The sequence below is a fragment of the Dipodomys ordii genome, unplaced genomic scaffold, assembly GCF_000151885.1.
Source record: "Dipodomys ordii isolate 6190 unplaced genomic scaffold, Dord_2.0 Scaffold189, whole genome shotgun sequence".
Taxonomy (NCBI): Eukaryota; Metazoa; Chordata; class Mammalia; order Rodentia; family Heteromyidae; genus Dipodomys; species Dipodomys ordii.
In genome coordinates, this window is record NW_012267405.1 from 435,485 (window position 1) to 446,106 (window position 10,622).

At 57.1% G+C, this 10,622-nt stretch overlaps 1 protein-coding gene across 1 annotated transcript in view; it reads left to right on the forward strand.

The window, feature by feature from the left end:
- The window catches only part of Ebf2 (early B-cell factor 2), a 198,705-nt gene that overhangs the window by 418 nt on the left and 187,665 nt on the right, over window positions 1-10,622 (forward strand). The gene's annotated exons all lie outside the window — the stretch shown is intronic.

Here is a 10,622-nt window from a genome sequence, read left to right on the forward strand (position 1 = left end):
ATAAATGCATTAGAAACACATGCATGAAAGAAAAAAACATTAAAATACATATCTAAGGGTTCATTTTCCTGACATCACATTATCTGACCTTTTCAAAATGGAAATGTTTGAATGAGTAGAAATGAGAAAATAAATTATTTCAGATATTTAAAAAATTAAAATTGTGGCAGCTTCAGGACCATGCATTTGAAAATATCAGTGAAATAATTATTTTATGAGAATAAAATGTTACCCAAACATATTCAATAAGGACTTTAAAAAATCCTTGCATTCATCAATAATCACCAAATTAGGGAATCTAGCATAAACTATATGCCATATGGGTAAGTTGTTTTAATTTAAAGACAATACACATTTTATCCTATTTAAACTGAACCTGAACATAATAATAAAAAAAAGAAAACAAGTACTTTTTTCGGAGCTTGTGTAACTCAGATGCCAGATCTGATGTGCTAGTTCGAGTTTTGTACCAGTCAAAAAGTGTTACAAACATCACAAGCAGAAAGGAATTCTTAAGAAGAGATTTGAATTCTTCAAAATCATTAGAAGAGTTAGAAAAGCAAACTCCAAGAAGGGCCTTCAAGAATGACCCATAAACTGGCTACCTGTGGTTTATGCCTGTAACCTACTAGGGTGGCCATGACTGGAGGTTCATGGTTTGAGGCCAGCCAAGGCCGAAAAAAGTCCCCCAACGTCTGTTTCAACAGAAAAAGCCGAGTGTGGCGGTACAGGTCTGCCATCCCAGCTATTGTGGGCTGAGTAAGTGACAGGATCACAATCTAATCTGGTCCAGTTAAGAAAATGGCATCTTAAAAAATCCATAATATTCAGGCATAAGACAAGTGTTACCTTAGTGCTTCTATTTGCCATTCTATTAGTGATCCTAGCCAATGCAATAAAACAGGTAAAATTAATCAGGTGTAGTTCCTGGAAAGAAAAGGATCAAATTATCCCTTAGGAAGTGATGCAATTATCTATTTGAAAAGTATGTTTGTGATCCCAGCACTTGAAGATGGTATGATCATCTTCAGTTCAAGGTCAGCCTCTGACTCATCTCAATCACTCCTTTCACCTCAAACAAACAAACAACGGTAAAGCCCAACTGAATCAACAACAAAGACGTAAACTCCACCCTACAGCTAATGAGAGCCAAGCAGGATGGCTGGTTGCACACGTAGCACATGAACAATTTCTCTATATTTTGTCTATAATCCATATAATCTATAAGAACTGTAATAAAACTATATTAAAAAAAACTCCCTAGCAGTAACATTTTTCCTGAAGCCGTATAAGTAGTGCTGTGAAGTTTTGTGGGGATAGCTAACAGTTTGGTAACAGAAATCTGGTGTCTGCATTTTAACATAAACCCAAATAAATTCCAGATGGTACACACACACACACACACACACACACATGCAAACACATTTTGAAGAAAAGAATAAATTAAGTACTCCTATAGATCTAAACTTAAATTAGCTTTCTAAAACAATTGGATGTTTATTGTTGACAGTGGAACAAAGACCAAAAGAGGAGAAAACCAAATCTATTCAAGACAAAGTTGGTAAAAATAGAAGTTACAAGAAAATGTAAGTCAATATTTAATTTATCTTGAAATGGGAAAGGAGGATGACAAAGAGGGAAGATACTGGCCGTGGATGGCTCATGCCTATAATCTCAGATACTCAGGAGGCTGAGATTAAGAGGATCTCAGTTTGAAGCCATTCCAGGTAGGTAGAAAAATCCATGAAATTCCATCTTCAAAGTAACTAGCAAAAAGCAAGGCTGGAGGCATAGCTCAAGTGGTAGAGTGCCAATTGAGCACGCAAGATAGATCTTGAAACTCCCTAAGGAAGTTCACTGGCCAAAGTGTATGGATTATTTTTCTCTTACTGGAAATTCACACAATATGAATACAACAAAAATATAAACACAATACAAAATAGTGTCCATACAATACAATTGTATGTAAATATAAGTACAATTTAGTAGGGGACTGGGAGATGGGCTGAGGCTTGAATTTAGAGATTTATACTTGCCAGGCAGGCTTTCTACCACTTGACCCAAGTCCTTAGTCCACTTGGCAATATTTTCAAGGAGGAAAATCAAGGATTGAGAAAGATTGGGAGTGAGGGCAGAGGTAATTCCAAGTGTGGACGGTGGGAATGTAAATGTAGCCATCCTAGAGGCCAGTTTGTCAATGTGTATCAATGCTTTTTTTTTTTTAAAGCAGTCTTTCATTTCAAAATTTGCACCTAGGATTTTATCCTAGGGGAAGAAATAGACTTTTTGTGGAAGGCTACAGGTACAAAGATGTCCACCAAGGTGTTGCTTACAACGGTGAAGAATTGGAAATGAACTGGCACGAATCAGGAAACACCAGTGTGCACGGTGACTGTCAAAAAATATTGAATGGTGCTACCGCGATGGCAAATCAGTCCATGTAATTTATGCTTTCCATTTGCAGCCCGTGAGAAACGGTACAAAAGGAAGGTTGGGAGAAAGAGCTCAAACATTAAACAAGGCCTATTCCGAATGAATTGATTAGAGGTGACTATTGAGTTCTTGTTTTGGTTTGCTTACCTATTTTTCGGCAATGCACGGGCATTGTTTTTGCTTTAAAAAAATGAGAATTTAAAAAAAAACGAGTCTCTAGGAAACTTTAGTCCCGCGGGACAGAAAGCTCCGCAGACTCCCCTGTCCATCCCGGCCGGGGCGCTCTGCCCACCGTGCCAGGCCAGCACCCTCCCTTCCTGCCGGCTTAGGGTGCGTCCCTGCAGTCCCGATCACCCGATCACCGACGGGAAGCCGTTCCTGTTGTCACTCCTTGCAGCCTTCGGAGCTCCGGCTCCGGGGGCCCTGGGCCTGCGCTGTCCGTAACAGCTCCAAGATCCACCCCTGCGCCCCGTGCCCACGGTACCTTCGGGCACTGGGCAGGTCCCAAAGCACTTTCCTGGCTATTACTGGGGTTTCTGTGGTGCCGTCCCAGGGCTGGAGCTCCGGGGGACCTGGCGCTGCCCCTGAGCCTTTCACTCAATGCTAGCACTCGACCACCTTTGGGCCGCGCCTCCACATCTGGATTTTTTGGGGGGCGGTGATCAATCAGAGATAAGAGTCCCATAGACTTTCGGGGCTGGCTTTGAACCGCGATCCTCAGATCTCAGCCTCCTGGGTAGCTGGGATGACAGGCGTGAGCCACTGGCGCCCGGCTTGCAATTTTTACGTTTAAGACAATGAGGGAGCTAGGGCGCTCGGCGGGGAGGGGTGGCGACCTCCCCAGAACACGCGGGGGGGGGGCTCCGGGACCCCTGAGTGCCTGGGCCCGGTGTCAGTGGAGGGAGGCACGCATGTATTGACCACCTAAGTGCCACTGCTAGGAAGGACAGACGTCGCCAGTGCGAAGGGCCGGGTGCGTGGACCTCCGAGCCGGGCGGCGGGTTTCTTCCTCACCTTGCAACCCCTGGGAGCGGGGACAACCGGGACACAGCAACTTTCCTGGCTGAGCCTTGCGGGACGCTTCTGAGCGGTTGGCCCAGCTCCGCCCGCGGGGCACCCAGCCACCATCCCAACGCAGGTTTAAGCTTCCCGCACCCGCGAGGGTCCCCACGCAGAACCCCCCCAAACCCCGGGACCCCATCTGTCCTTCCAGGACGCAGGAGAGCGGGGCCAGCTTCCGGGACTTGCGGGGTGGAGGTGCCGGAAGTGGGGGTCCCAGGCTACCCTGAGGAGTTGAACCATGCACTCTCCCCACGTGCCTTCTCATTTTCTCTCGGCCACCCTAAGTGTGCAGGGCTGGGGGTGGGGTGGGGTGGGGGTGGAGAGGGAGGTGGTGATGGAGATGGAGCTGGTGATAGAGGGTGTGCCTGCGCGCGTGCTGAAACTGGAGATTGCCTAGTGCCCAATGGAATGGATTTCTAGCTGGTGTCACGTTAGTAGCCACACGCACACACACGCACACGCGCATACACACACGCACACGCACACCGTGGGATTGTAGGAAAACAAGTTGTGTCATGGAGAAGAAAGTTGGCTCTGAAGGTCGGGGCGCGTTGGTTCCTAGCGACTCGGAGAAAGAGGTGCGGGGGCCGCAGGGACTGGGGCCCATTTGTCACCCACCCCTGCCACAGTTGCCCCCTTCGATCGTCCCTTCCCTCCTTCCCCCCCGGGGCGCTGTGTGCCGCCTGTGTGCGCCTCCGAGCACCAGCGCTCGCTAGTGCAAGCGTGCAAGCGCAGTGTGAAATGCGGCCGGCCACGGCGGGTGGCGGGTGCGCTCTGCAAAAATATGAATAATCAACACATCGCTCACACCTCCGCTGAGAGCCGGGAGGGGCGCGAGGCCCCGCGGGCTGGGGGCGGGGACCCCCGGGGGTAAAAAGGGAGGGGGTATTCCAGAGCAGCTCCTCGGTTATCCTTCCTCAAGACTGAGCTGAGAAAATGCGGGGGGGGGGGAGGGAAGGAGGGAAAGAGGGTGCCGGTCTTGGGTCCTACTTAACTTTTTCCGGGGCGCAGGCCTCCTGCGCGGCCCGGGGTGGGAGGTGGGGTGGCGGGAAGGCGGCCACGGGGAGAGGAGTTTTTGTTCCTTGGATACCTGTACTCTCAGCTCCTCAGGAGGCTGACAGGCGAGTTCAGAAGTTCAAAGCCAACCTGGGCAGGAAAGGCTGTAAGACTCTGATATCCAATTAACACACACACACACACACACACACACACACACACACACACACACACACACACACAGAGCGCCAGAAGTGGAAGTGTGGCTCAAGTGGTCGAGCACCAGCAGTGAGGGGAACAGCTAAGTAAGGTAGGTAGCGCACTTAGGCCCTGAGTTCAACCCTCTAACACACACACACACACACACACACACACACACACACACACACACACACACAGTATCAGTCAGCGCCCCTTCTCATTTTGATCATTTTAAAAGCAGGACACCCAAATCCCACTTGAGGTGAGCACAAATGGGCAGGAGTGGAGGTCCTGCCTGGCTCTTCCTGTCTCGCCGGCTCGTGGCACCCCGGGAGGCCACTTTGTCCCCCATGGCTGCCCCTACATGAAGGTCACGATGGAGCGGCCACCGCGGCCGTGTGACACAGGCGGCCAGCCGGCCAGCGGGGAGAATTCGGCCTAGCCGCAGCCACGCGCCCAGCTGGCGGGACGACCCACTACCCACAACCCCGAGAGGGGCTGGGTCCGCGAGTTAGTTGGCGCGTGGAAGCCGCACGCTCTCCGCACCCCCTGTGCCCCCCGCCCGCGCCCTCCCGCCGCCCGCCCGCGAGCCCAGCGCCTCCCCGGGGCCGCGGCTGTGCGGTGCCCGCGGGGACCTTTCCACGGTTCTGCGTGGGTCGGATGTCCTCGTTCTCGGCGCCCGGAATGAAGAGACTAGGAAGGACTTATTTGTTTATTTCATAAAGGGGAAGCGTGAAGGAGCCCGCAGGGAGAGGGGGAACGGGGAGACGCTTTCCTGGGGTTCGCGGGAGGGGGTGTTGATTATGGGGGAGCCCAATCTGGTATTCTCCCCACCTGGGGTAAATTGATTTCTGCACGGTTCCCGCTGGAATCTTCCTGAAGGTAATGTAAAAACCAGGAGCCGAATGTTCTTACCCCCCTGTCCCGAAAGGAAGTTGTTGGGCGGAGTTGGGGTGCAGGTCCAGCAACCAGCGAATCGCTTTCCCCTCCCCTAGAATGTGCACTTTAAAACACACACAGCTCATTGCGGGCAGGGGAAAAACAAAAAAAAAAAAGGCCCAGCACGCGGTTTGGATTGGGTGGGTCACGGACATGGGCTATTGACAAAAACAGAATCATGCCATAAAGTGTGGGTTCACTCTGCAGCCGGATTCCGAGGCCGCGAGCCGGCCTTTCCTGCTCGTCCGACGAAGAAAGAGCAATGACTCCAGCTTTAAAAAATTTTGGAAAACGGTTGTCCAAAGAGAAGCCACGGGGGCCTGCTTATTTGCTTTCCGCGACGCCGACGACGCGTCCCGGTGGATCGAATACTCCGGCTTGGGCTGCACCACGGGTGTGCGTGCGAATGGATGTGGGGGTGAGGGTATTAAGTGTGTGAATTTACCCCGGGGGGACCTCCCCCTTCCCCGTCCCCCGCCAGAGGAGATCGTGGCCTAGAGAGCATTGGCACAGGAACATTCGCACCAGCCCTCCCTTCCCCGCCTAGAAAGGGCACTGAGAGGCGGATGTGAAAGGCGAAGAAGGAAAACAAAACAAACAAACAAACAAACAAAACCTCCCCAACAATCCCGGAACTGAGCATTTTGGAGGGGTGAACAAAGAAGCAGGCAGGGTCAAAGGTCGAATGCCATGCCCACCACCCTGGTGTAGGCGTACAGACGGCGAGGAAGAACGGGCCCGGGGTTCACTTTCGATCTTTCACCCCCTGGGGCCAGGGGCTGCGGGGGGGGGCCGCAGCTCCGCAGCCCCGGGCGCAGAGCCGCGCGCGCACGCCGCACCCCCCGCTAGGCCAGGCTTGGGGGGGGGCGCAGCTGCGCCTTCTCGGCTCCCGCCGGGCGCGGTGGGGTTTGGGGTTGCAGGTTTGCGGGGCTGGTTGTTCGCCTGTCGCCGGAGGCGCTGGAGGGGAGGCGCCACCCCTGGGGCAGCCATCTCGCTGCGCACAGCAGCCGCCACTCACGCTCCTTCCGCGCGATGCGGGGCGGGGCGGGGCAGGTGGCCGGCCCCGCAGCCACCTCTTTCCAAAACCCAACCGGTTTGGTTGAAAAGCTCGCCGTTCTCCGAAGCACCGCCCCTCCCTCTGAGGAACTTCATCCTGGCCTAGGGCGAGCTGGGGTGCTGTGGGGGCCCAGTGCCCCGCGAGCCACGGGGAGGGCGCCCTGCGCGCGGCTGGCTACAGCGGTGCGCCCCACGCCCCAGCTCCCACCGAGTGCCACCCGCTGGGGCACCGAGACTTGTCCCTGGGGGTTGGAGCCGGGTTTGGGAGCGCCGCGCGCCACGGTCCGATTTGGAGAGGGGGGCAGCCGGCCGGCCGCCCGCAGAAAGGAGCAATTCATCCTCTTCCTGAGGGGCATCATTTGGGTGGCAGCTGTTACCGGCGAGAAAAGCTGGGCGTTCGCGACCCTGGCGCTGCCCTTTAACCTAAGTCAACCTAAGCCCAGGGCAGGCAGTCTGGGGCCGGGCGCACGGTTCCCCGGCGGGCCCTGGGGGGGACTCCCGGCACCATGCCCTAGCAGCTTGAAGGTTTGGTCCGTCAAATCTGCCCCCGCAGGGGGGCCACCAGGCCCATCTGCAAGTCTCGTGTAGGAGGGCTGCCCCCCCTCTGATGAGGAGCCCGGCGCCCTTGCCCCGGGGGGGCTGATCGTGGGTGCGGGGAGGTATGAAGAGTCGAGAGACTTGGAAGCAGAGGACTAGGTGGGTGACCAGTTTTTGCAGGGGAGGGGGATTCCAGAGTTGTTCTAGAACACAGCCGCCAAGTTGCAAAAAACCAGACATGAGATTTCATCCCAGAAGTTTCTCTCCCATCCTCTCTCTTCTTTCTTTGCACTTCTTTCTTTGCACAACTCCTGGCAAGGTTGTCATTACTATTATTATTTTATTATTACCACCACCACTATTACAAACCATCGGTGCCATTTTCTGGTATTCGATCTTACTGGTTCCCCTCAACCTTTGCTGTCCAACGTGGAAGATGAAGCTAGAGGCCTGGGGTCCCCAGTCCACGACCCCCAGTCCCTCGGCCCGGAGCGATCCCGCCCGCGCAGCCCGACGGCGCGGTTTGACCTCCCCCCGGGGTGACGTCGGGGGAGGGGAGGGCGCTGTCACTTTCTCAGGGAAGAGTCCGTCCAGGCGGTGGAGGCGCCCGGGCGCTGTGTCCTCTAGCGGTAAACTCCCGCAGTTCACCTAAAGATCTGGTCAAGAGCGGATTGACACTCCAATCTGACTCCTAGGAGGGGAGGCAGGGGGGTGTCTCCTGAACGTAATCCGGGGTTTCGCAGACGCCGGGTGCGTAACGAGGCCCGGAGACGCGGGCGCAGCCGCCCGCCCGCGCCGACAGCTGAAGGCTCCCGCGCGGCAGATGGTCTTTGAGCACAGATTTGCATTCATTGTCTTCAAATCTGTTTTCGCGCTGGCGTTCTAGATTTCAGCCGCCGATCTACACACAGATCAGAATACAAAAGGAAACGCAAGAAAATAACACCCAGCCGCGAGGGTTGCTGTGGTGGGGTGTGTGTTTTAATAGGCACTTGGAGCGGCCCCCGCCGTAGTTACAAAGCCGTCTAGGGTTTCAGCTGTTGGGCTGAGCCGCCGCCGCCGCCTCCCCAGCCACCAGCCCGCGACCACCGCGCGCGCGCCCCGGAAAAAGTCCCCAGGACGGCCCTGGGGTCGCCCCCCCCCGCTCCCCGGGGCCTGGAGGGGGGGATCGGTGAGCAGGCCCTCCCCCCGGGGGGACGGCGCCCCGGCCCCCTCGAGCCCCGCGGGCGATGCGCTGTCAGCATGCTCCCCCCCCCCCCGCGCACGGTGACACCCGGCCCCCGAGCACGCGCGCGCGGCGAGCCCGACGCCCGGTCCATTTGAACAACACTTTGGGATCCCTCCCATCCACACCCCACTCCCGAAGATCCCCTTCTTTAATAACTTGCGAGCCGCACGAATAACCTGGGCATCGGGCGCGAGGCTCCGGGGAGGGGTGCTCGAGGGAGGGGTGCTCGAGGGAGGGGTGCTGGGGGGGGTACTGTCCGTACTAATAAACCCCAGAGCGTAAGCGTGGCCGCCCTGCCGCACACCGGCCCGAGCCCCGGGATCGAAGATGCCGCCCCGCAGCCCACAAAATCCTCCACCTAGACGCGAACCCGCGGAGAAGGCTTCCCTGGCAGCTCATCCCCCGGACCCTACGCCGTCGCGGAGGCCAAGTTTGGGGAGACACCCCTCCCTCTCCCCCGTCCCACGCACCGCCGGAGCGCACCGGGTTCGGACCAGGACTCTGGCGCCCGCAGCTCTGCGTCCCCTTTCACCTCCCGGACCCGCGGCCTCGCCGAGCGTGGCGCGCGCCGCGGGCGGACGTCGGCCCGGGCGCCGGCCAATCCCGAGCGCCCATGCAAATGAGGCGCGTTAACGGACCCGCGGCTCCGCCTCCTGCGGCCGGGGCCGTAGTAACCATTCATGGGGGCCCGCGCGCGGCGGTAGCCCAGCTCCGCGGCGCTCGCAAGCCACCGCCTCCTCGCGGCTCCGGGTCTTCCCTTTCCTTTTACAACCGATCCTGCTGGGGATTTTTTCCCCCCTCTTCTCCTTCCCTTTCCTAAATTGGAACGGTGGGGAGGAGCGGGGAGGGGGAGCTGGGGGGGGGAAGGAAGGGGTGGGGAGGGGGAACGATTAGGCGGCGATCAATCTCCTCCCGTTTCTCCCGGCACAGGTGATGCTTCTAAACCGTGGCTACTTTCTGGCGGTCGCCGTGCGGCGGGGAGGATGCGAGCGCGCTAGGCGCCACGGCCTGCGGCGGCGCGTCTGAACTCGCGCGGGAGGTGCACCAAACTTGGACCGCAGCACCGCGCCTGGCGCGTGCAGCCAGGCGCCGCTTTGCTGTCCTCCTCTTCCTCCTCCTCCTCCTCCGCCTCCTTTTTAATTTTTTTTCTTTCTTCCATTTTTTAAAAAAACATTTTTTTCTTACTTGCACGCGAGATCCAAACTTGGGCACTTGATTCCCTTTCTCGGATTGCTTTTTGGAGAAGACGGTTTTCCTGGGCGCCGTTGGAGATTCGAGGCAGGCCGGGTGTGGTGGTGAACTCATTATTATTATTATTACTTTTTAATTTTTTCCGAAGAAGGCGACAGAAAAAAAAAAGATCAGACTTTTTAAATGTTTGGGATTCAAGATACTTTAGGAAGAGGCCCGGCTCTGAAGGAGAAAGCTCTGGGCGCCGAGATGGATTCGGTCAGGTCCTGGGTCCGGAACGTCGGGGTCGTGGACGCCAATGTGGCCGCGCAGAGGTAACCGGCTCGCCGCACCAACGGGATCGGTTCAGAATCTCGGGTCCCCGCCGCCCCTGTCCGTCCTCCCCTCCCTATCCCCCCCCCCGTCCCCGGCACCCCTTCTCCTCCCGGCCCCCCACCGCGCCCCCTTTCCCCCTCCGAGGTCCGGGTCGCTCGCGCGCGCGCGAGGGCTTCACGGGGAGGTCGCTGCGGTGCGGGGACTCATCCTTCACTAGCATCGGAGTCTGCCCCGCGTCTCCCACTTATGTGGGACCCCAAAACAAACATCAACCCACTCATCGAAATTAAGTAGCGCCGGGGCTGTCACAGCCCTGACCGTCCCCGCGACACCCGGCCGGGCTCTCCGGGCGGCGCGAGGCCGTCCGAACCGGCAGCGGCGTCCCTGGCACTGGCCGCGGGCGAGCGCCGCTCCTCCCGCACCTTCCCGCACCTTCCCGCGGGGTTCCCTGACGCCGGGAACCCAGCTGCCAGATGGCGGCGGCGAGACGCCGGAGCAGCTGCCGGGAAGACGAGGCCGGGCGGGGGCCAGGCGGGAGGACCCGGAGTGGAAGAGCGAGCGAGGGAGCGAGCGCGGTCCGGACGCTCGGAGGCGGGGGCGACGCGGAGAAAGCCGCGGGAGTCGCGGAGGAAGAGGGCGGCGGAGCGGCCGCGCGGCCCCGGCC